The 26,123-nt window shown below is 38.7% G+C and overlaps 1 protein-coding gene across 1 annotated transcript in view; it reads left to right on the top strand.

Annotated features, from left to right (window-relative positions):
• The window catches only part of TYMP (thymidine phosphorylase), a 470,962-nt gene that overhangs the window by 109,319 nt on the left and 335,520 nt on the right, over nt 1-26,123 (top strand). The window lies entirely within an intron of this gene.

The raw sequence follows: 26,123 nt of genomic DNA, 5'->3' as shown, positions 1-26,123 counted from the left end.
GGTCATGGGATAGGCATCAGTTGTGGTTCGGTCATTGAGCCTACGGTAGTCGATGCAGAATCTGGTGGTTTCACCCCGTTTAGGGACCAGTACCACCGGGGATGCCCAGGGACTGTTGGTCGGTTCAATGACACCTAGGTCCAGCATTTCCCTGAGCTTGCTGCGCATACTTGCCCTAACTGCCTCAGGAACCCAGTACGCTGGCTGTTGCAGGGGCACCTGTCCTGGGGTCTCCACTCGGTGTACTGCCTCCGTGGTGTACCCAGGGGTAGTGGAGAACATGTCCTTTCTGGTCCCTAGCACCCAGCGAACTTACTCCCTCTGCCTAGTCCCTAGCCTCTCATCCAACTTATGTCCCCTATGCCTGGGGGAACCCTATCTCGTCCTGAGAGCTCTGGCATGGGAAGACTCTCGGAGTTCTCCCCAGCCAGAGCACAGATGGCAGCTACATCCTCTGCCCTTTCCTGGTATGTCTTCAGCATGTTCACATGAAAGGTCCGGCGGACCCCGGATATCTGAGCATTTGGCTACCATATAGGTTGTGTCATTCAGCTGCTCTACCACTTGGTAGGGTCCCTGCCAGGAAGCCTGTAGCTTGTCTGCTTTGACAGGCTTCAGGGCCAGGACCTTCTGCCCCACTGTCAGGGTCCGGTTACAAACATTCCAGTTGTACCACCACTTCTGCCTACCTTGAGCGATCTGAAGGTTCTCTCGCACCTTCTCAGCGAGGTCCTTCAGTCAGTCTCTAAATTCTAGGACGTACCTCAATATGAGGGTCTTTCCTCCCCCACTGACCCTTCCCAGTGGGCTCTCAATAGGTCTAGGGGCACCCTCACCCTCCGGCCATATACTAATTCAAAGGGGCAGAACCCAGTGGATTCATGGGGCACCTCTCAGTATGCAAACAGGAGGTGTGGCAGGTATCTTTCCTAGTCTTTGTGAGAGGCAGAGAATGTCTGAAGCAACTGCTTCAGGATCTATCTATTGGGAGTGCTGTGCAGGTGTTTTATCCCGCAGAGCCTCCACAGCTGCCAGGTGAGCTCTGCAGTGAACTGAGTCCCCTGGTTGGAGATCACTTCCTGGGGGAAACCCACCCTGGCAAATATGCAGAGCAGGTCATCCACCAGTGTTTCTGCATGGATATTGGACAGGGGGATTGCCTCTGGGTACCGGGTGGCATATTTCACAACTGTTAATTTATTCATCTTTCGGAGGGGCTGAGGCGGGACAAGAGTACAAACAATATCTACAGCTATCCTGCTGAAAAGTTCGTCAATGATGGGGAGGGGGTGCAAGGATGCTTTGGGATGGTCTCCTGTCTTGCCTAATCTCTGGCAAATGTCACAGGTCCAGCAGTACTGTCTGACATACCCTGTGACCCCTGGCCAAAAGAAGGTTTGAGTCAGTCGGCGAAGGGTCCTAGTGACTCCTAGTTGTCCTGCTAGTGGAATGTTATGCAGATATGCAGCAGCTCATACCGATATTTCTGTGGTACAATCAGCTGGCGCTTGGGCAACTGTCCTTCTTCTCTCTCAGTAACCCTGTATAGGAGCCCTTTCTCCCACTCAAAACGGTCACCCTCTGAGCCCCTAGGGTCAGTCCCAACCTGGTCACAGTATGCAGCTAGGGTCGGGTCGCTCAATGTCTCCTGGGCTAAGTCAGTGGGGAACGCCCAGGAGGGAAGGGCAGGAGTCGGGGTGGAGTGGCTTACCTGTGTCACCAGATTGTTTGCTGTGGCCTGGTGCCCGGCTTTCGGGTGGGTGGTGACAGGGCAAGCATCAGTGGGGTTATCCCCCACAAAGGCTGAAGCATGGTGGCTGAAGTAATTTCCTAACAAGACCTTGGTGGACAGATGGCTCATAACCCCCACTTCCATAGCACGGGTGCCGGCACCCCAATCCAATTGCACTTGTGCAGTAGGGATCTGGAGCACCGTACCCCCAGCCACACAAACTGCAAGGGACTTCCCCATTTGGTCCAAATTGGTGACCATGTGTGGCTGGACAAGGGTAACCATTGCTCTGCTGTCTCATAATCCCTGGGCCAGCCGGTGGTTGATCCAGACGACCTGGCGATGATGCTGGTGCTTGTCAGAGGTAGTGGGGTCCACCTCATGCAGGACCCTGACCTCTTATTCTGCCCAGTCGGCATAATCCATAGGGCCCTCTGTGTCCAAACAGTGGGTGGTGGCACGGTAGCCTCTGGGAGGGGCCCTGGTCCACTGAGCCTGAGGGGGATGCCTTGGAGGCTGTGCCGGACAGTTCCATTTAAAGTGGCCCATCTGACTGCACCTGTAGCATTCCCGGGATGAACTAGGCCTGGAGGGGCGGACTGGTGCTGGCTATGTCTGGGGGTACCGTGGAGGCACCAGGAGGCAGGCAGGGGTTGGAAAGGAGTGGGTCACTAGTTGCAGCTCAGGGTGGGCCTGACACCAGGCATCCAGGTACTGATCAGCCAGAATGGCAACTTGGTCAGCTGTCTCGGGCCGCCGATCTTGGACCCATTCTTTTATCTCCGGCGGAGAGTGGTTTTAAAAGTGTTCCAGCAGAATGAGCTGTGTGGCTTTGGCCAGGGTGGTTACTTTGCAGCCTGTGAACCAAAAGTCCAGGAAACGGGTGAACCAGTGTGTCCACTCTGTGAAAGGCTGCTCCTCTGCCCTCCTTAGTTCCCTGAATTTCTGCTGGTGAGCTTATGGCTTGAGGCCATATCGAGCAAGGATGTGCTCCTTTACTTAGCCGTAGTCTTTTCTGTCCCCAGAAGGAACAGTGTTCAAAGTATCTAGGGCTCGGCTGGACAACTTTCTGATCAGGAGGGTGACTCGGTCGGCATTGGCTACCCCCTGCAACTCGCACTGTGTCTCAAACATTTGGAGGTAGCTGTCGATCTCCTCTTCATTACGTTTGGAGGCTTGGAAAGCCTCATGGGGTAGCTTCTTTGGCTGGGAAGGTAGATCCAGAGGAGCAGGCAGGGCTCCCCCCATAGACTTGTGGACCTCCGCTAGCTTGAGTTGGGTGGTTTTGGATACTATCCGAGTGTTGACCTTCGTGGGTGGAGCAGTGTCGTAGAGCGCCAGTCACCACTGGACCTTTCTCTTTACCTCAGACATCACTGTTTCTGCCGTGAACACCTCACTGGGTCGCTCACAGCTCTGGTCGCTATCGGACCCACCAGCCGGCTCATTAGCCTGATCGCCTTCCATTAGTTCGGCGATGATTGCTGCCTTGGATTTGTTGCCGGCAACTTTCCCCCGAGCTTCCAGCAAATCTTTCAGCGTATTCTTCCGGAGCCCAGTGTACTGCTGCTCCATCCGAAGAAGGCTTTAGTTGGTGGTTTGGACAATCCAGGTAGATGGAAGCATCCCACCGCTGCCAACCAATGTGACGGACTAGATCTACCCTGATTGGGTAGCTCTACCAGAAGGATCCTTCCTATACCTGGAACAGCAGAGCAAAGTGATTATAGCAGAGCCCACCCAAAAAAACAGACAGAACCAGTATTCGGGACTAACAAAAGAAGTGACTTTGTTGTGAAACACACACTGCTTTTATACACATTCATAGCCTTATCTGATCCCAAGATCTCCCACCATTCCCGCCCCTCCAGACAGTCTGGCGCCTCCATAGCAGCCATAGTTCCATAGAGTCCCAGTGATAAAGAGGTGACTGTTTTGGGGCAAGGGGTGGCTGAAGTGACCTAGGGTAAATGTTAGCAGGTGTCCGGCAGTTCAAGGAGCCGGGCCAGCCAAGAAGGGTTTTCCCGGTCAAAGAGCAACTCTTTCCTGACAAAGAACAAACAGCAAAACAACAGATAGCAAGAGTCTGGGAGATCCTGTAAGCCATGAAAGGGATAGCCTTGGCAGTCCTGGTATCCGTAACAGCTCTTATCTAGATGATGATGTATATATAAGCTGTGTGGTTTTCCCAAAAAAGACTGTTCGTGTTTCACCATAATACTGGTCTTGTCTGGTTATTAGGGTGGGCTCTTACCAAAATCACTTTCTCCACTCTACAGCTACAGGTTCCAGGTACAGGAAGGACCCCTTTGGTGGAGCTACCCAGTTGGGGTAGCCTGAGTCAGTCACATAACTACTTTCCTAAATTACACAAGGACTTCCAACATCTCCCAGGCCACCCTATAGTGGCAGGTATAGGGTCAATGAATGAAAATCTCTCTGATTTAGTTGACAGCTTTCTGCAACTGATTGTGACTAACTTATATGGTTATCTAAAGGACACCACTTCACTTATCACACAAATTGAATCCATAAAATGGGTTGACATACAAATTTGTCACTTTGGACGTATACGCACTATACACTTCAATTCCACATATTCAGGACTTAAAAGCACTTGATTTTTTTTCTAAACTACAATTCTTCTTATGATTTCTCCACTACACAAATTTTATTCCAATCTGTGGAATATTTACTTGCACAAATTTTTTTTTTAGATTTGAGGGCAAATACTATCTCCAAAGGTATGGCAAAGCTTTGGGTGCAAAGTTCGCATCGTCTTATGCTAATCTCTATATGGGATTCTGGGAGTTCTGCCACGTCTTTGGAGATACTAATCCCTTCAGAAAGCACATAATCTATTATGGAAGATACATAGATGATTTGTTGATCATCTGGGATGGAGATGATCAACCTATGAATTATTTTTACTAATATATTAATAATAATAACTTCAAACTCACATTCACTTTGGCAAAAAGTCATATTAGCATTGAGTTTTTGGATATCACTCTTGCACCTAGCTTACTTTCACATCAAATTGAAGTTGAATATTATAGAAAAAGCACTGCCAGAAACCCTATTTTACATGCCTCTTCATGCCATCTGAAACACACATAAAATTCAATACCATATGGACAGTTTTTACATACCAAAAGAAACTGCTCAACAGAACATAAATAACATGTATAAATCATGTAACTAAAACACATCAAAGACTGGAAGCTAGAGGTTATGAACCAAGTCTATTGCAAGACACAAAACTAAGGGTTGACCAAATCAGAGACATGACCTATTGAAACCAAAAAATAAACACAAAAACAGCCCCCAAAACAGTAAGCCCAAATTTGTAACTACATATAGTCAAGATTATCAAAATATATGTAACATTGTACAGGGTTGCTTTCCAATACTTTTTTTTATTATATCCACAGGATGTAATTTTTCAATCAGGAAGGCCAACACTCTTAGGAACATCCTCTCCCCCTCTATGGTACCAGAAAACAAACTTGGCACGTGGCTTCCCAAAAGGATAGGTTGTTTTAGGTGCAATGGGAGGATATGTAAAACATGTTGGCATATTAAACAAGGTGACAAATTTAGTTAATCGGCAACAAGGAATTAACATAATATTCGGTTTAACATCACATGTAACACAACACATGTTATTATATACCTGTTAACCTACCAAAGTTGTCAAAACAATATGTAGGGTGCACCAAATGGGCACTAAGAGACAGGGCTTCACAACATCTGAGAGATATAAGTAACCCAGACAGCAATACACTTATAGTTAGTCTTTTTAGACATGAATATGACTCAAATGATACTTTGCTAAAAATACAGGAAATCAACCATGTCCCTAGACATAGGAGGGGGGGGGATAGAGAACACCTCCTAGACCAAAGAGAAGTTTATTGGATTTTCAATTTACAAACTAAATATCCTAATGGACTAAATTCCATCATGGATGTAAATCTTTTTTGACTAAATCTTGTGTAATTGATCATCCAACACTAAACAGGAATGCATACAATCTTACCAATTGGTTAAATATATGTTACATAAAATTTAACATAACGAATAGAGAATTACATATTTATAGGATTGCAGAAGCTTGCAAAACTTGCTCAAATGACCAATTATTGATTTACAAATAATATGACACTAACGCCTAGATTTAGAGTTCTGCGTTAGCCATCAAAAGCAGCGTTAAGGGGTCCTAATGCTGCTTTTGGCCGCCCGCTGGTATTTAGAGTCAGGCAGGAAAGGGTCTAACGCTCACTTTCCAGCTGCGACTTTTCCATACCACAGATCCCCTTACGCCAATTGCGTATCCTATCTTTTCAATGGGATCTTCCTAACGCCGGTATTTAGAGTCTTGGCTGAAGTGAGCGGTAGACCCTCTATCGACAAGACTCCAGCCACAGAAAAAAAGTCAGTAGTTAAGAGCTTTCTGGGCTAACGCCGGTTTATAAAGCTCTTAACTACTGTGCTATAAAGTACACTAACACCCATAAACTACCTATGTACCTTAAACCGAGGCCCCCCCACATCGCCGCCACTCTAATACATTTTTTTAACCCCTAATCTTCCGACCGCACACCGCCGCCACCTACATTATACCTATAAACCCCTAATCTGCTACCCCTAACATCGCCGACACCTACATAATATTTATTAACATATAGAGGGTTAGAGTTAATACAAAGATTCTACACTCAGACTCTTAGCTAATCCCAAATGGTGATGTAACCTCAAAAACACTATCACCGAGTTTAGAAAAGGGGAAAGAGTGATTGGGATAGCGCTATGCAGCTGCGAGTCTTATAGAGTGAAAATAAATAAATATTAGTTTGGATCTATTTATATCTGCATATGAGGGTGTCCCTGTTTTGGTTATCCAACTTTGCGATTTTTATTTTGGTATGTGAAGTTCCCCAGTTTGTTTGGATCATATAAGTTGGATAATAAAGTATTTACTATATTTTTTAAAAAACAGTCTGATTTGGATCGTATAACCTGGATGATAAAGTTTTTACTATATTTTTAGAAATAGTCTTGTGTCCTATGTTTTTCATATATATGTATCTTATAGATATTTTTATAAAAAATGATGCATAATTATAAAAATGATGCATAAGAAGAAAGAGGAGCAGGTGCTTTAAGATATATGTATTTAAGATATATGTATTTTATTCCTATACAGATAGGGTACTTATCATAAAATAGTAAACAATAAAATCTAACACATAGATGCCGGCATCTAGATTTAAAAAACAGTTTCAGTTTGAAATTTGTACTTGTTTTATTCTTGTTTTATTCTATCAGTATTACTGCTAGTTTGGGACTATACCCGTGGTTTTATGAAAGCAGCTCTGATTGGCAACACCTGATAAACAACAATAGGTTTCTATTCCTTGACACACATGTATCGTATATTTTGTTGGTTACAATTACAATTTTTCAGTGCAGATCTAGTTTTACACTATATAAGCTAGGTTAATGTGAATACCACATATTTTTGCTTAGACAGCGATATTCCAGGTCTATGGTGGTTATTTACAGCAGTAAATGGTAGAAAGTGGATTTATCTGTCATATATACATATATACGTGTATAAGCAGATTGTCTCTTGTTATAAAAACCTTTTTACATTGTCCATATTCTGGATCTCCTCCGTTAAAGTTGTGACCGGCCGGTCCTTTGGTGAAGTAGTTCCGTATGTTTTCCTCTGTTTAGGTTAAAAATCCGGGTTCTTCCGGTGTTTCCTGATCCAATTGTGGATTTTCTCCTTGTGTCTGTGTAGCCCTTGAGCCAGGTGATTGAGGCTGGAACGGTTACTGGATCCTTGGATAGGAATTGCACATATGGAGTCTGTCCCTGGAAAGTGGGATATGGCTCGATGTACCTATCCTAGCCAGCCCGAACACCAGAAACACCTCTCACCTGCTGGGCTCTGTATTTGGATCTCCTGTGACTGTCAGCAATCTCTACGCGTTTCAGCCTGGGGCCTTTATCAAGATGCTTGTGTGCTGTGCAGTCTGGATTTAAATATCGTCTCCATCTTCCTGATTGGATCTTGTTCTTGACCAATCCCTATTGTTTATTTGTTGTTCCTCCTCCTGGCAGGTTGTCTCATATTCCTTAATGTTGTTAATATAAGATTATCTATCCTTTATACATCCTGACCTGTTGTTATTAAATTTCAAACTTATTAATTCATCTGTGATTGCATATGAGTTGTTATTTATCGTGAAAATAGAGATATAGATGAAAATACAAATACAAATAGAAATAAGAACACCATTCTCAAGCCTATGCTCCATTCTTCCTTAAATGTTTTTTTGAAATGTTTTTTTGGGGGGGTTTTTATTCTTAATCAACTTATATCATTTTATATAATTTGTTTCTTCATATTCCTATGTTTTAAATAGAAATAGATATTGTGGTCTCAAACGTGTAGTTTTGTGCTCTCGCTTTGATTTGCGAGAGGTAATAGTCCTGAATAGTATATTGTTTATCAAGTAATAGTTTATAAATTTTATACAGATAACTGCCTATATTCCAGTCATATATAAACCCTTTTCTAACATAATTGTGAAATACGTTTCCTAAGTTTTAAAAGTGTGAGTTTTATTAGACCATTGTTTATCTATGTGTTTAACATCTTAATTCTATTGGTTTTCAGGGGAAAATAAATTTTTTTTTTTTTTTTATTATTTATACGAATAGGTTTGCTCCATGGTTTTGTGAAATTTTTTGTTGTGTTAGAGTTCCTTAAATCTCTTAGTGAGGAGCGTGATAGATATTTTTAAGTACGTTCATTACTTTACCTATGTATTTAACATGTGTCTATATATTGTTCGTGCTAGAAAAAGATTTTTTGTGTGTGTGTTTTAAGTGTTTATTCGTGAACTTTTTTAGAAGTGTAATTTTAGGCTCCTATAATATCTTTCTTGCCAGTGAGTATAATGTGGTGAAAGGTTATATATACAATGCAATCTGTATTTTTTATTATCACAGTTATATTAATGTATTTAGATCCATTTCTGAATTTAATCCAAATGGGTGTAATGTTTTGAAATTAAAAATACATTCTGCTTCCTTTTTGAGGAGGAGTGTATTCATATTCCCCCCCCTTATTCCCAGATGTAATTTTTTGATACCCCAGTATTTGAAATCTTTTAAATTACTGGAGTGTTTTTCTTTAAAATGTGAGTACAGTATTGTGTCTGTCGCTTCGTGTTCTATTTTTAGAATATGTTCTCGTATCCTATCTTTTACAGTTCTACTTGTTTGACCAAAATATAGTAGATTACATGTACATTTTATGCAGTAGATGACATTCCTGTCTGTACATCTTATTAGTTGATTTATTTTTAGACAGAAATTTGAATTGGATGATCTTATTTCTTTTCTTTTTTCACTGTATTTACAAGATTTACAGGATATACAGGGGAAGAAACCTTTTAGTTTGTTTCCACTTAGGTCTCCATCAGTAATGTTGTTTCTTTCTCTATACTCACTCGGTGATAATATCATTTTAAGGTTTTTGGCCCTTTTAAAAATTATGTCTGGTTGCTTTCTTACCCTTTTTCCTAGGATTTGATCTTGTTTTATTAGATGCCAATTCCTTTTCAGAATTTTTCTTATTTCAAAGTGTTGGCTACTGTATTCGGTTATGAATGGTATAAAGAAATCATCAATTTCTCTTTCTTCTTTATTTTTCTTTATTAATAGAGACTCTCTATCTACTGTTGCCACTTCCTGTCTTATCTTTTCTACAGTGTCTTTATTATACCCCTTCTCTATGAATCTAGATGTAAGTATATTAGATTGAGATTGGTAACTTTCGAGTGTGGAGCAGTTTTTCCTTACTCGTAGATACTGTCCTTTTGGGATATTAGATTTCCACTGTTTGAGGTGGCAACTTTCTGCGTGTATATAGTTGTTTGCATCTATAGTTTTAAAATAGTTTTTGGTATTGATTTGGAGGTTGTTAATTTCGATTTCAATATCTAGAAAGTGTATTTTCCATCTACTATATTCATGCGTAAATGTGATACCAAGACTGTTGGTATTGAGGTCTATAATAAATGTGTCTAGTAATTCTGTATCTCCTTGCCAGATGATGAATATATCGTCAATATATCTGCAGTAGAGCACAAGGTTCGCCCCCCATGGGCCATTGTGTATATGTTCATCTTCAAATTGTCCCATGAATAAATTTGCGTAACTGGGGGCGAACCTTGTGCCCATTGCCGTTCCCTTAGTCTGTAAATATACCTCATTATTAAAATAAAAACTATTATTTTGTAAGATGAAGTTTATGCATTCCATAATAAATCTGTTCTGATGTTCAGGTAGTTCCTCATCTTTATCTAAGGTTTTTTTCACAGCTTTTTGTCCTAGTTCATGTGATATATTAGTGTACAAGGAATTCACATCACATGTCACTAGTGTGTAATTTTCTTTCCATGTTATTTCTCTAATCTTGTTAATAAAGTGTGTGGAGTCTCTAAGGTATGCTGGTAATTTAGTAACATACTTCTGTAAATAGAAGTCCACATATTGTGACAAATTTGATGTTAAGCTGTTTATCCCAGAAATGATGGGACGTCCTGGAGGTTTCTCTAAATTTTTATGCACTTTTGGCAGAAAGTAAAATGTAGGTGTTTTAGGGTGGTCTATGGAGAGGAATTCTGATTCTGAATCGTTTATAATTCCTTCATCTTTTGCTTTTTTAAGTATGTTACTTAATTTATCTTTTTGTATTTTAATGGGATTATGTTTTAGTTTCTCATATGTGAGTTTGTCTTGTAATATTCTATTTGATTCCTCTACATAGTATGTCCTATCCATAATGACCAGCCCCCCACCTTTGTCGGCCGGTTTGATTATGATCTCTTTGTTATTCTGAAGTTCTTTTAATGTTTGAGTTTCTTTCCTATTCATATTTCTCCTAATTGGTTTGGATTGATCTAGGGCCTCTAATTCTTTTTTTATGTTCTGTTCAAATAATTTAATATGCTCACTTTTGTCTTGGGTTGGGTAAAAAGACGATTTCGCTCGTAGATTAGTGTGTTTGTATTGACTATTCTCGTTTTTATTCCTGTCTTGTATCGGATTTTTTAAAAAATATCTTTTTAAGGTGAGTTTGCGGATGTATTGGTTGATGTTAATGAGGGTCTCAAATTTGTTGAGTTTGCATGATGGAGCGAAGGATAGGCCCTTATTAAGTACTCTTTCTTGGTCTTTATTTAGTGGTGTTTTGCTTATGTTGAATATGCCAATTTTCTCTTTTTCATTGTTTGTGGTTATCTCCTCACTGTTTTGTTTTGGGGTTCCTCTCCCTCTTCTGCCTCTAACCTTCTTTTCCCTTGCTGTAATCTTTGGGGTTTTGCTTCCTCTATTAGGTTTCTTGATGTCCCCGCTCTGGCGGGGGTTTCTTCTAAAAAATGTACACTAGTGGGGGTTGTGTTTGCTTTTGTATTGTCTGATTTATTCTTATATTCTCTCCTTGGACTAGTTTCTTGTCTTAGTGGCATGAATCTATTATATGTCGGTATTCTCCAGTTGTCCTGTCTATTATATGAATCATCCCTTTTTGTGGGTCTAAAGTCTCTATCTCTGTTCCAAGTGTTCTGATGTGGTTCATTGTAATATCTCTCATGATGTTTATCTATGGAATCTTGGTGGTAGTGTTCGCTCTCTCTATAGTGATAGTTTTGGTAAGGTTCTCTATGTCGGTGTTCTTGGTATTGGTCTCTATTCCTATTCCAATTCTGATACGTTCTATTGTTGTCAAAATTCCTATGGGGTTTTTCCCAATGTGGTTTTTCCCAGTTTGAATTTTCCCAGTGTCTATCTGGTTTATTATAAGTTTCATCTCTCCAATTCCTATAATTGTTTCTCCATCCTCTTCCATATGAGTTATTCTCATATTGTTGTACTGTATTGTGTGTCATATGTGAGTTTTTAAGTGAATTTCTCTTATTCGTGTTATTAGTTTTCTTTTTACTAAATATGTGTATGGGTTCTTTCCTTGTGTTTTCTATTTTTATGTCACCATTGGTGGTTGTGTCACTGATGTTCTCTTGTTCTTCCCATACTGGGTTATTTGTTTGTGTGGTATCCTCGTCATCTTTTTTATAATCTGCTGAGTCTCTATTAAATTTTGAGTTTTTCTGTGTTACAATATTTTCTTTTAGTTCTGATATTCTTTTAATGATCTCACTTTGTATATTTTTGTCATCTTCCTTTATTTCCATGTTCCCTAGTTTATCTTTAATTATTTCTATCTCCTCTTTAGTTGTGTCTAGTTGTAATTTCCTTGCTTTGACTATGATATTCATTAAGTTAATTGAGGCTGTTTCTAACACTTCAAACCATTCTTTGGACAATGTGTCAGGTAGTGCAAATGTGCAGTCCTTTTTAAGTCTGAGACCTCTCGGTACCATTTTTAAGTTAATGTAATTCTGTATATATTTTATTTCTAGTATATGTTTTATTTCTTTACACATTATGTCTTCTAGATCAGAATAAATGTTTTCTATGTTTGTGGTCTCTAATGTGTTGTACATTCTATTGTTTGTGTTTGTGTCTATATTCTGAAGTATTAAATCTCTATGGCTAAAGATGTCCATATTTTATATTTGTATTTAACTATTCTTTAGTCACGTGTCCTTTTTATTTCTATTGAATTTTTATTATTTATATTTCCTTTAAAATATAGATGAATTTCTTTATTCAGTATTTTGAGTATTGATAATTTTATAGTTTTTAAATGTTAATAATTTCACAATTTGGAGTGTATAAATCAAGTTTGGTAAGTAATGAGTGGATCTTTGTATAAGAGGTTATTGTAGTACTATAGAGGGTTAGAGTTAATACAAAGATTCTACACTCAGACTCTTAGCTAATCCCAAATGGTGATGTAACCTCAAAAACACTATCACCGAGTTTAGAAAAGGGGAAAGAGTGATTGGGATAGCGCTATGCAGCTGCGAGTCTTATAGAGTGAAAATAAATAAATATTAGTTTGGATCTATTTATATCTGCATATGAGGGTGTCCCTGTTTTGGTTATCCAACTTTGCGATTTTTATTTTGGTATGTGAAGTTCCCCAGTTTGTTTGGATCATATAAGTTGGATAATAAAGTATTTACTATATTTTTTAAAAAACAGTCTGATTTGGATCGTATAACCTGGATGATAAAGTTTTTACTATATTTTTAGAAATAGTCTTGTGTCCTATGTTTTTCATATATATGTATCTTATAGATATTTTTATAAAAAATGATGCATAGAGGCCCTAGATCAATCCAAACCAATTAGGAGAAATATGAATAGGAAAGAAACTCAAACATTAAAAGAACTTCAGAATAACAAAGAGATCATAATCAAACCGGCCGACAAAGGTGGGGGGCTGGTCATTATGGATAGGACATACTATGTAGAGGAATCAAATAGAATATTACAAGACAAACTCACATATGAGAAACTAAAACATAATCCCATTAAAATACAAAAAGATAAATTAAGTAACATACTTAAAAAAGCAAAAGATGAAGGAATTATAAACGATTCAGAATCAGAATTCCTCTCCATAGACCACCCTAAAACACCTACATTTTACTTTCTGCCAAAAGTGCATAAAAATTTAGAGAAACCTCCAGGACGTCCCATCATTTCTGGGATAAACAGCTTAACATCAAATTTGTCACAATATGTGGACTTCTATTTACAGAAGTATGTTACTAAATTACCAGCATACCTTAGAGACTCCACACACTTTATTAATAAGATTAGAGAAATAACATGGAAAGAAAATTACACACTAGTGACATGTGATGTGAATTCCTTGTACACTAATATATCACATGAACTAGGACAAAAAGCTGTGAAAAAAACCTTAGATAAAGATGAGGAACTACCTGAACATCAGAACAGATTTATTATGGAATGCATAAACTTCATCTTACAAAATAATAGTTTTTATTTTAATAATGAGGTATATTTACAGACTAAGGGAACGGCAATGGGCACAAGGTTCGCCCCCAGTTACGCAAATTTATTCATGGGACAATTTGAAGATGAACATATACACAATGGCCCATGGGGGGCGAACCTTGTGCTCTACTGCAGATATATTGACGATATATTCATCATCTGGCAAGGAGATACAGAATTATTAGACACATTTATTATAGACCTCAATACCAACAGTCTTGGTATCACATTTACGCATGAATATAGTAGATGGAAAATACACTTTTTAGATATTGAAATGGAAATTAACAACCTCCAAATCAATACCAAAAACTATTTTAAAACTATAGATGCAAACAACTATATACACGCAGAAAGTTGCCACCTCAAACAGTGGAAATCTAATATCCCAAAAGGACAGTATCTACGAGTAAGGAAAAACTGCTCCACACTCGAAAGTTACCAATCTCAATCTAATATACTTACATCTAGATTCATAGAGAAGGGGTATAATAAAGACACTGTAGAAAAGATAAGACAGGAAGTGGCAACAGTAGATAGAGAGTCTCTATTAATAAAGAAAAATAAAGAAGAAAGAGAAATTGATGATTTCTTTATACCATTCATAACCGAATACAGTAGCCAACACTTTGAAATAAGAAAAATTCTGAAAAGGAATTGGCATCTAATAAAACAAGATCAAATCCTAGGAAAAAGGGTAAGAAAGCAACCAGACATAATTTTTAAAAGGGCCAAAAACCTTAAAATGATATTATCACCGAGTGAGTATAGAGAAAGAAACAACATTACTGATGGAGACCTAAATGGAAACAAACTAAAAGGTTTCTTCCCCTGTATATCCTGTAAATCTTGTAAATACAGTGAAAAAAGAAAAGAAATAAGATCATCCAATTCAAATTTCTGTCTAAAAATAAATCAACTAATAAGATGTACAGACAGGAATGTCATCTACTGCATAAAATGTACATTTAATCTACTATATTTTGGTCAAACAAGTAGAACTGTAAAAGATAGGATACGAGAACATATTCTAAAAATAGAACACGAAGCGACAGACACAATACTGTACTCACATTTTAAAGAAAAACACTCCAGTAATTTAAAAGATTTCAAATACTGGGGTATCAAAAAATTACATCTGGGAATAAGGGGGGGGAATATGAATACACTCCTCCTCAAAAAGGAAGCAGAATGTATTTTTAATTTCAAAACATTACACCCATTTGGATTAAATTCAGAAATGGATCTAAATACATTAATATAACTGTGATAATAAAAAATACAGATTGCATTGTATATATAACCTTTCACCACATTATACTCACTAGCAAGAAAGATATTATAGGAGCCTAAAATTACACTTCTAAAAAAGTTCACGAATAAACACTTAAAACACACACACAAAAAATCTTTTTCTAGCACGAACAATATATAGACACATGTTAAATACATAGGTAAAGTAATGAACGTACTTAAAAATATCTATCACGCTCCTCACTAAGAGATTTAAGGAACTCTAACACAACAAAAAATTTCACAAAACCATGGAGCAAACCTATTCGTATAAATAATAAAAAAAAAAAAAAAAAATTCTTTTCCCCTGAAAACCAATAGAATTAAGATGTTAAACACATAGATAAACAATGGTCTAATAAAACTCACACTTTTAAAACTTAGGAAACGTATTTCACAATTATGTTAGAAAAGGGTTTATATATGACTGGAATATAGGCAGTTATCTGTATAAAATTTATAAACTATTACTTGATAAACAATATACTATTCAGGACTATTACCTCTCGCAAATCAAAGCGAGAGCACAAAACTACACGTTTGAGACCACAATATCTATTTCTATTTAAAACATAGGAATATGAAGAAACAAATTATATAAAATGATATAAGTTGATTAAGAATAAACCCCCCCCCAAAAAAACATTTCAAAAAAACATTTAAGGAAGAATGGAGCATAGGCTTGAGAATGGTGTTCTTATTTCTATTTGTATTTGTATTTTCATCTATATCTCTATTTTCACGATAAATAACAACTCATATGCAATCACAGATGAATTAATAAGTTTGAAATTTAATAACAACAGGTCAGGATGTATAAAGGATAGATAATCTTATATTAACAACATTAAGGAATATGAGACAACCTGCCAGGAGGAGGAACAACAAATAAACAATAGGGATTGGTCAAGAACAAGATCCAATCAGGAAGATGGAGACGATATTTAAATCCAGACTGCACAGCACACAAGCATCTTGATAAAGGCCCCAGGCTGAAACGCGTAGAGATTGCTGACAGTCACAGGAGATCCAAATACAGAGCCCAGCAGGTGAGAGGTGTTTCTGGTGTTCGGGCTGGCTAGGATAGGTACATCGAGCCATATCCCACTTTCCAGGGACAGACTCCATATGTGCAATTCCTATCCAAGGATCCAGTAACCGTTCCAGCCTCAATCACCTGGCTCAAGGGCTACACAGACACAAGGAGAAAATCCACAATTGGATCAGGAAACACCGGAAGAACCCGGATTTTTAACCTAAACAGAGGAAAACATACGGAACTACTTCACCAAAGGACCGGCCGGTCACAACTTTAACGGAGGAGATCCAGAATATGGACAATGTAAAAAGGTTTTTATAACAAGAGACAATCTGCTTATACACGTATATATGTATATATGACAGATAAATCCACTTTCTACCATTTACTGCTGTAAATAACCACCATAGACCTGGAATATCGCTGTCTAAGCAAAAATACGTGGTATTCACATTAACCTAGCTTATATAGTGTAAAACTAGATCTGCACTGAAAAATTGTAATTGTAACCAACAAAATATACGATACATGTGTGTCAAGGAATAGAAACCTATTGTTGTTTATCAGGTGTTGCCAATCAGAGCTGCTTTCATAAAACCACGGGTATAGTCCCAAACTAGCAGTAATACTGATAGAATAAAACAAGAATAAAACAAGTACAAATTTCAAACTGAAACTGTTTTTTAAATCTAGATGCCGGCATCTATGTGTTAGATTTTATTGTTTACTATTTTATGATAAGTACCCTATCTGTATAGGAATAAAATACATATATCTTAAATACATATATCTTAAAGCACCTGCTCCTCTTTCTTCTTATGCATCATTTTTATTTTTATAATTATGCATCATTTTTTATAAAAATATCTATAAGATACATATATATGAAAAACATAGGACACAAGACTATTTCTAAAAATATAGTAAAAACTTTATCATCCAGGTTATACGATCCAAATCAGACTGTTTTTTAAAAAATATAGTAAATACTTTATTATCCAACTTATATGATCCAAACAAACTGGGGAACTTCACATACCAAAATAAAAATCGCAAAGTTGGATAACCAAAACAGGGACACCCTCATATGCAGATATAAATAGATCCAAACTAATATTTATAATATTTATTAACCCCTAATCTGGCCCCCCAACGTCGCCGCTACCTTATCTACACTTATTAACCCCTAATCTGCCGACCGGACCTCGCCGCTACTCTAATAAAGTTATTAACCCCTAAACCGCCGCACTCCCACCTCGCAAACCCTATAATAAATATTATTAACCACTAATCTGCCCTCCCTAACATCGCTACCACCTAACTTCAAGTATTAACCCCTAATCTGCCGAACGGACCTCGCCGCTACTATAATAAATGTATTAACCCCTAAAGCTAAGTCTAACCCTAACACCCCCCTAAATTAAATATAATTTTAATCTAACGAAATAAATTAAATATTATTAACTAAAGTATTCCTATTTAAAACTAAATACTTACCTATAAAATAAACCCTAATATAGCTACAATATAACGAATAATTATATTGTAGCTATTTTAGGATTTATATTTATTTTACAGGCAACTTTGTATTTATTTTAACTAGGTACAATAGCTATTAAATAGTTATTTACTATTTAATAGCTACCTAGTTAAAATAATTACAAACACCTGTAAAATAAATCCTAACCTAAGTTACAAATAAACCTAACACTAGACTATCAATAAATTAATTAAATAAATTACCTACAATTACCTACAATTAAATAAACTACACTAAATTACAAAAAATAAAAAAGAATACAAGAATTTTAAGCTAATTACACCTACTCTAAGCCCCCTAATAAAATAACAAAGCCCCCCAAAATAAAAAAAATTCCCTACCCTAATCTAAATTTAAAAAGTTAACAGCTCTATTACCAGCCCTTAAAAGGGCTTTTTGCGGGGCATGCCCCAAAGTATTCAGCTCTTGAATTCCGATTGGCTGATAGAACTGGCTGATTGGAACAGCCAATAGAATGCAAGCTCAATCCTATTGGCTGATTGCATCAGCCAATAGGATTTTTTCTACCTTAATTCCGATTGGCTGATAGAATTCTATCAGCAAATCGGAATTCAAGGGACGCCATCTTGGATGACGTCATTTAAAGGAATATTCATTCGTCGGGTAGTCGTCGGCCTGGAAGGATGCTCCACGTCGGATGTCTTAAAGATGGACCCGCTCCGCTCCGGATTGATGAAGATAGAAGATGCCACCTGGATGAAGACTTCTGCCCGTCTGGAGGACCTCTTCTGCCCGGATAGGATGAAGACTTCGGACCGTCAGGAGGACCACTTCTGCCCGGTTGGATGAAGACATCTCAAGGTAGGGTGATCTTCAAGGGGTTAGTGTTAGGTTTTATTAAGGGGGGATTGGGTGGGTTTTAGAGTAGGGTTGGGTATGTGCCTGGTGGGTTTTAATGTTGGGGGGTATTGTATTTTTTTTACAGGTAAAAGAGCTGATTACTTTGGGGCAATGCCCCGCAAAAAGCCCTTTTAAGGGCTATTTATAATTTAGTATAGGATAGGGATTTTTATTATTTTGGGGGGCTTTTTTATTTTATTAGGGGGATTAGATTAGGTGTAATTAGTTTAATTTTTTTTTAATTATTTTATTATTTTCTGTAATTTAGTGGGGGGGGGGGGTTTGTACTTTAGATAATTTTTCTTAATTGTATTTAATTATATTTAGTTTAGTAAATTTATTTAATTATAGTGTAGTGTTAGATGTAATTGTAACTTAGGTTAGGTTTTATTTTACAGGTATCTTTGTCTTTATTTTAACTATGAAGTTATTAAATTGTTAATAACGATTTATTAACTATTGTACCTAGTTAAAATAAATACAAACTTACCTGTAAAATAAATATAAACCCTAAGGCCTAGATTTGGAGTTTGGCGGTAGCCGTGAAAACCAGCGTTAGAGGCTCCTAACGCTGGTTTTAGGCTACCTCCGGTATTTGGAGTCACTCAAAAAAGGGTCTAACGCTCACTTTTCAGCCGCCACTTTTCCATACCGCAGATCCCCTTACGTTAATTGCGTATCCTATCTTTTCAATGGGATTTTTCTAACTCCGGTATTTAGAGTCGTGTCTGAAGTGAGCGTTAGAATTCTAACGACAAAACTCCAGCCACAGAAAAAAGTCAGTAGTTAAGAGCTTTCTGGGCTAACGCCGGTTCATAAAGCTCTTAACTACTGTATTCTAAAGTACACTAACACCCATAAACTACCTATGTACCCCTAAACCGAGGCCCCCCCACATCGCCGCCACTCAATTAAATTTTTTTAACCCCTAATCTGCCGACCGCCACCTACGTTATCCTTATGTACCCCTAATCTGATGCCCCTAACACCGCCGACCCCTATATTATATTTATTAACCCCTAACCTGCCCCCCACAACGTCGCAGCCAGCTAGCTACAATAATTAACCCCTAATCTGCCGACCGCAAAGCGCCGCTACTTAAGTTATCCTTATGTACCCCTAATCTGCTGCCCCTAACACCGCCGACCCCTATATTATATTTATTAACCCCTAATCTGCCCCCCTCAACGTCGCCTCCACCTGCCTACACTTATTAACCCCTAATCTGCCGAGCGGACCGCACCGCTACTATATTAAAGTTATTAACCCCTAATCCGCCTCACAATCAGAATCAAGTTCAATCCGATTGGCTGATCCAATCAGCCAATCAGATTGAGCTCGCATTCTATTGGCTGTTCCGATCAGCCAATAGAATGCAAGCTCAATCTGATTGGCTGATTGGATCAGCCAATCGGATTGATCTTAATTCTGATTGGCTGATTCCATCAGCCAATCAGAATATTCCTACCTTAATTCCAATTGGCTGATAGAATCCTATCAGCCAATCGGAATTCGAGGGACACCATCTTGGATGACGTCCCTTAAAGGAACCGTCATTCTTCAGTTGGACGTCGCCGGATGAAGATGGGTCCACGGTGGAGGTCTTCAGGATGGAGACGGTCCTCATCGGATGAAGATAGAAGATGCCGCTTGGAAGATGATGGTTGCCGGTCCGGATCGACTCTTCTTCCCGGATAGGATGAAGACTTTGGAGCCTCTTCTGGACCTCTTCAGCCACCGGATGATGGATCGCCAGCCCCCGCTTGGGTTGGATGAAGATTTTGGAGCCAGGACCGATCAGTGATACCCGGTGAGGTGAAGACAAGGTAGGATGATCTTCAGGGGCTTAGTGTTAGGTTTATTTAAGGGGGGTTTGGGTTAGATTAGGGGTATGTGGGTGGTGGGTTGTAATGTTGGGGGGGGGGGTATTGTATGTTTTTTTTTACAGGCAAAAGAGCTGAACTTCTTGGGGCATGCCCCTCAAAGGGCCCTGTTCAGGGCTGGTAAGGTAAAAGAGCTTTGAACTTTAGTAATTTAGAATAGGGTAGGGCATTTTTTATTTTGGGGGTCTTTGTTATTTTATTAGGGGGCTTAGAGTAGGTGTAATTAGTTTAAAATTGTTGTAATATTTTTCTTATGTTTGTAAATATTTTTTTATTTTTTGTAACTTAGTTCTTTTTTATTTTTTGTACTTTAGTTAGTTTATTTCATTGTAGTTATTTGTAGGTATTGTATTTAATTAATGTATTGATAGTGTAGTGTTAGGTTTAATTGTAGGTAATTGTAGGTATTTTATTTAATTAATTTAATGATAGTATAGTGTTAGGTTTAATTGTAACTTAGGTTAGGATTTATTTTACAGGTAATTTTGTCATTATTTTAACTATTTTAGCTATTAAATAGTTCTTAACTATTTAATAGCTATTGTACCTGGTTAAAATAAATACAAAGTTACCTGTAAAATAAATATTAATCTAAAATAGCTATAATATAATTATAATTTATATTGTAGCTATATTAGGGTTTATTTTACAGGTAAGTATTTAGCTTTAAATAGGAATAATTTATTTAATAAGAGTTAATTAATGTCGTTAGATTTAAATTATATTTAAGTTAGGGGGGTGTTAGTGTTAGGGTTAGACTTAGCTTTAGGGGTTAATACATTTATTAGAATAGCGGTGAGCTCCGGTCGGCAGATTAGGGGTTAATAATTGAAGTTAGGTGTCGGCGATGTTAGGGAGGGCAGATTAGGGGTTAATACTATTTATTATAGGGTTAGTGAGGCGGATTAGGGGTTAATAACTTTATTATGATAGCGGTGCGGTCCGCTCGGCAGATTAGGGGTTAATAAGTGTAGGCAGGTGGAGGCGACGTTGTTGGGGGCAGATTAGGGGTTAATAAATATAATATAGGGGTTGGCGGTGTTAGGGGCAGCAGATTAGGGGTACATAAGGATAATGTAAGTAGCGGCGGTTTACGGAGCGGCAGATTAGGGGTTAAAAATAATATGCAGGGGTCAGCGATAGCGGGGGCGGCAGATTAGGGGTTAATAAGTGTAAGGCTAGGTGGGCTCTGGGAGCGGCAGTATAGGGGTTAATATATTTATTAGAGTTGCGGCGGGGTCCGGGAGCGGCGGTTTAGGGGTTAAAGGGACACTCAGGTTAAATTACATTTTCATGATTCAGATACAGCATGTAGTTTTAAACAACTTTCCAATTTACTTCCATTAAAAAAAATGTGCACAGTCTTTTATATTTACACTTTTTGAGTCACCAGATCCTACTGAGCATGTGCAAGAATTCACAGACTATACAATTAAATACAATTAAATACAATTGTCGAAAGTACAATCAGCCAATAGGATTGAGCTTGCATTCTATTGTCTGATTGGAACAGCCAATAGAATGCCAGCTCAATCCTATTGGCTGATTGGATCAGCAAATAGGATTGAAGTTCAATCCTATTGGCTGATTGCATCAGCCAATAGGATTTTTTCTACCTTAATTCCGATTGGCTGATAGAATTCTATCAGCCAATCAGAATTGAAGGGATGCCATCTTGGATGATGTCACTTAAAGGAAACGTCATTTAGTAAGAAGATGTCGAAAGAAGAGGATGCTCCGCGTCGGATGTCTTGAAGATGGACACGCTCCACGCCAGATGGATGAAGACAGAAGATACCGTCTGGATGAAGATTTCTGCCCATCTGGAGGACCTCTTCTTCCCAGCTTGGATGAAGACTTCTGCCCGTCTGGAGGACCACTTCGCCCGGCTTCGTTGAGGACTTCGGCCCAATTGGGTCAAGACTTCTCAAGGTAGGGTGATCTTCAAGGGGTTAATGTTAGGTTTTATTAAGGGGGGATTGGGTGGGTTTTAGAGTAGGGTTGGGTGTGTGTGGGTTGGGTTTTAATGTTGGGGGGGTATTGTACTTTTATTTACAGGTAAAAGAGCTGATTACTTTGGGGCAATGCCCTTTTAAGGGCTATTTGTAATTTAGTATAGGGTAGGGCTTTTTATTATTTTTGGGGGGCATTTTTATTTTATTAGGGGAGTTAGATTAGGTGTAATTAGTTTAAAAAACTTGTAATTATTTTAGTATTTTCTGTAATTTAGTGGGGGGGATTTTCGTACTTTAGATAATTGTATTTAATTGTAGTTAATTGTAGTTAATGTAGGTAATTAATTTAATTATAGTGTAGTGTTAGGTGTAATTGTAACTTAGGTTAGGTTTTATTTTAAAGCTACTTTTGTATTTATTTTAACTAGGTAGTTATTAAATAGTTAATAACTATTTAATAACTAGTGTACCTAGTTAAAATAAATACAAAGTTACATATAAAATAAACCCTAAGCTAGCTACAATATAAATAATAGTTACATTGTAGCTAGATTAGGATTTATTTTTATTTTACAGGCAAGTATTTAGTTTTAAATAGGAATAATTTAGTTAATTGTAGTTATTTTATTTAGATTTATTTAAATTATATTTAAGTTAGGGGGTGTTAGGGTTAGGGATAGACTTAGATTTAGGGGTTAATACATTTAATTTAGTTGCAGCGACGTTGGGGGCGGCAGATTAGGGGTTAATAAATGTAGGTAGGTGCCGGCGATGTTAGGGACGGCAGATTAGGGGTTAATAAAAGTTAACTAGTGTTTGCGATGCGGGAGTGTGCGGCGGTTTAGGGGTTAATATATTTTTTATAGGGGTTAATAACTTTAATATAGTGTTTGTGATGTGGGGGGCCTCGGTTTAGGGGTTAATAGGTATTTTATGGGTGTTAGTGTACTTTTTAGCACTTTAGTTAAGAGTTTTATGCTACGGCGTTAGCCCATAAAACTCTTAACTACTGACTTTTAAATGCGGTAGGAGTCTGGACAGGAGAGGGTTTACCGCTCACTTTTTGTCAGACTCGTAATACCGGCACTATGCAAGTCCCATTGAAAATATAGGATACACAATTTACGTAAGTGGATTTGTGGTATTTCCAAGTCTGGCCAAAAAAGTGAGCAGTGAGCCTGTACCTGCAAGACTTGTAATACCAGCGGGCGTTAAAAAGCAGCGCTGAGAGGTTCTAACGCACAACTCGTAATCTAGGTGTTTCCAATTTACTTCCATTATCAAATTGTGCAGTTTTTTTCTATTCACACTTTCTGGGGAACAAGATCCTACTTAGCATGTGCACAAGCTCACAGGTATATGTATACTAGTCTGTGATTGGCTGCTGATTAGTCACATGATACAGAGGGCTGGAGAAAAAATACATTTGTCAGGAAAAAAATCTACTGCTTACTTGAAATTCAGAGTAAGGGGCGAATTATCAATGTCTGTCTGATATGAAACACTGTAGTGTATCATTTCCGACAGACATCGCTAAATGCCGACAGCGAATGCGTATTCTTGTCAACTGCTTGTGCAATGCCGCCCCCTGCAGATTTGCGGCCACTAGCAGGTGGTGTCAATCAGCAGACCGCAGCCTCAGAGGCAGTGGACCAGTTATGGATTAGCTGTCTTAAGACCGCTACTTCATAACTACTAGTTCCGGCGAGCCTTCAGGCTCACGCAGAAACAGGGGCATCAAGGGCCGTTCAGCTCTTGATAAATCAGCCACTTAGGGGCATATTTATCAAGCTCCAAAAGTTATGAAGCTGTAGTCTAAATACCGCTGCTCCATAACCTGTCTGCCGGCTCTGAGGCGGTGGACAGACATCGCCAGAAATCAACCCGATCAAATATGATTGGATTGATTGACACCCCCTGCTAGAATCTGCAGGGGGCGGTATTGCACCAGAAGTTCACAAGAACTGCTGGTGCAATGATAAATGCCAAGAGCGTATGCTGTCGGCATTTATCGATGTGCAGTGGACATGATCGGCAATATCGGATCCACTCACACAATAATAAATAGGCTGCTTAGTATGCACTTGTTAATTATGTATTTCTACTGCATTAAGGAGTTCTGTTACACATTGTAATACAGAACTGGCACTCTCTATACTGTGTCACTACTTTTTGTTTCTTCGCTGTATGATATTGAGGCTTGCTGTGTTTTTTAACTTTTATGTGCCATAGACCTCTATGACAGTTAGGGCTGGCTCAAGGTATTGTGCTGCCTGGGTCCCAGAATGCAATGACGCCCCCGAGTAGTAACTGATTATCATATCAACCTACTAGCCTGGCCTCTGACCTTCCTAAGCCAGCCTACCTGCATGCAACGATACTTATGCACAATTTCGCAATAAATGGGAAGAAATGTTGTGAAGAGATGCACCTTGAATGTCGCCTATGATTAGTTCTGTGTCCATGATAAGGTTATGCTACTGGGAGCCTGTGACTTCCCCCACAAAGACAAAGGACAGAAGTGGTCTGAGTCTGACAGTGCTGCCTGTTGTCAAGTGCTGCCTGGGTCCATTTGACCCACTTGGTCCCATGGTTGAGCCAGCCATGGGCAGTTTAGTGAAGCCTATAGACCCCTTCTCAGAATAAATGCATGAAATATTATAGAAAAGTTATTAAAATACAATGAACTAAACAAATCTGTGATAAAGTAATATCTGTGTTCCATTATTAACACGTAGAATAACAAGACAAGACATGTAAAATATCAGCCATTATTTTGCTATGTTAATGTGATATGTAAATATCTATGTAGCTGCAAAAGACACAGGTCCTGCTGATACTTGTGGGGGTTCTGACTGTAGGCGATGATTCCACAGCTAACTTGTGCAGTGTGGGTACTGAGAGAGGCTTAGGGTAAGTTTGTGTTGGAGTTTATAGAGAGGTTTGGGATAGAGCTTAGTGTGGGTAGTGTACAGAGAAGGGCTTAGGGTAAGTTTGTGTTGGAGTTTATAGAGGGGTTTGGGATAGAGCTTAGTGTGAATACAGAGAAGGGCTTAGGTTAAGTTTGGGTTGGAGTTTATAGAGGGGTTTGGGATAGAGCTTAGTGTGGGTACTGAGAAGTGCTTAGGGTGAGTTTGTGTTGGAGTTTATAGAGGGGTTTGGGATAGAGCTTACTGTGGGTAGTGGACAGAGAAGGGGTTAGGGTAAGGTAAGTTTGTGTTGGAGTTTATATAGGGGTTTGGGATAGAGCTTAGTGTGGGTACTGAGAAGGGCTTAGGGTGAGTTTGGGTTGGAGTTTATAGAGGGATTTGGGACAGAGCTTAGTGTGGGTACAGAGAAGGCTTAGGGTAAGTTTGGGTTGGAGTTTACAGAGGAGTATGGGATAGAGCTTAGTGTGGTTACTGAGAAGGGCTTAGGGTAAGTTTGGGTTGGAGTTTACACAGGAGTATGGGATAGAGCTTAGTGTGGTTACTGAGAAGGGCTTAGGGTAAGTTTGGGTTGGAGTTTATAGAGGGGTTTGGGATAGAGCTTAGAGTTGTTACTGAGAAGGGCTTAGGGTAAGTTTGGGTTGGAGTTTATAGAGGGGTTTGTGATAGTGCTTAATGTGGGTACTGTTTAGGTTAGAGTGTATGAAGGGGTTTGGGATAGAGCTTAGTGTGGGTACATGAAGAGGCTAGGGTAAGTTAGGGTTGGCATTTATAGAGGGGTTTGGGATAGAGGTAAGTGTGGGTACATGAAGAGGCTAGGGTAAGTTAGGGTTTGCATTTATAGAGGGGTTTGAGACAGAGCTTAGAGTGGGTACTTA

Source organism: Bombina bombina, chromosome 6 (assembly GCF_027579735.1).
Source record: "Bombina bombina isolate aBomBom1 chromosome 6, aBomBom1.pri, whole genome shotgun sequence".
Classification (NCBI taxonomy): Eukaryota; Metazoa; Chordata; class Amphibia; order Anura; family Bombinatoridae; genus Bombina; species Bombina bombina.
The sequence above is the reverse complement of the archived record's forward strand: the minus strand, read 5'-3'. Positions and strand labels throughout refer to the sequence as shown.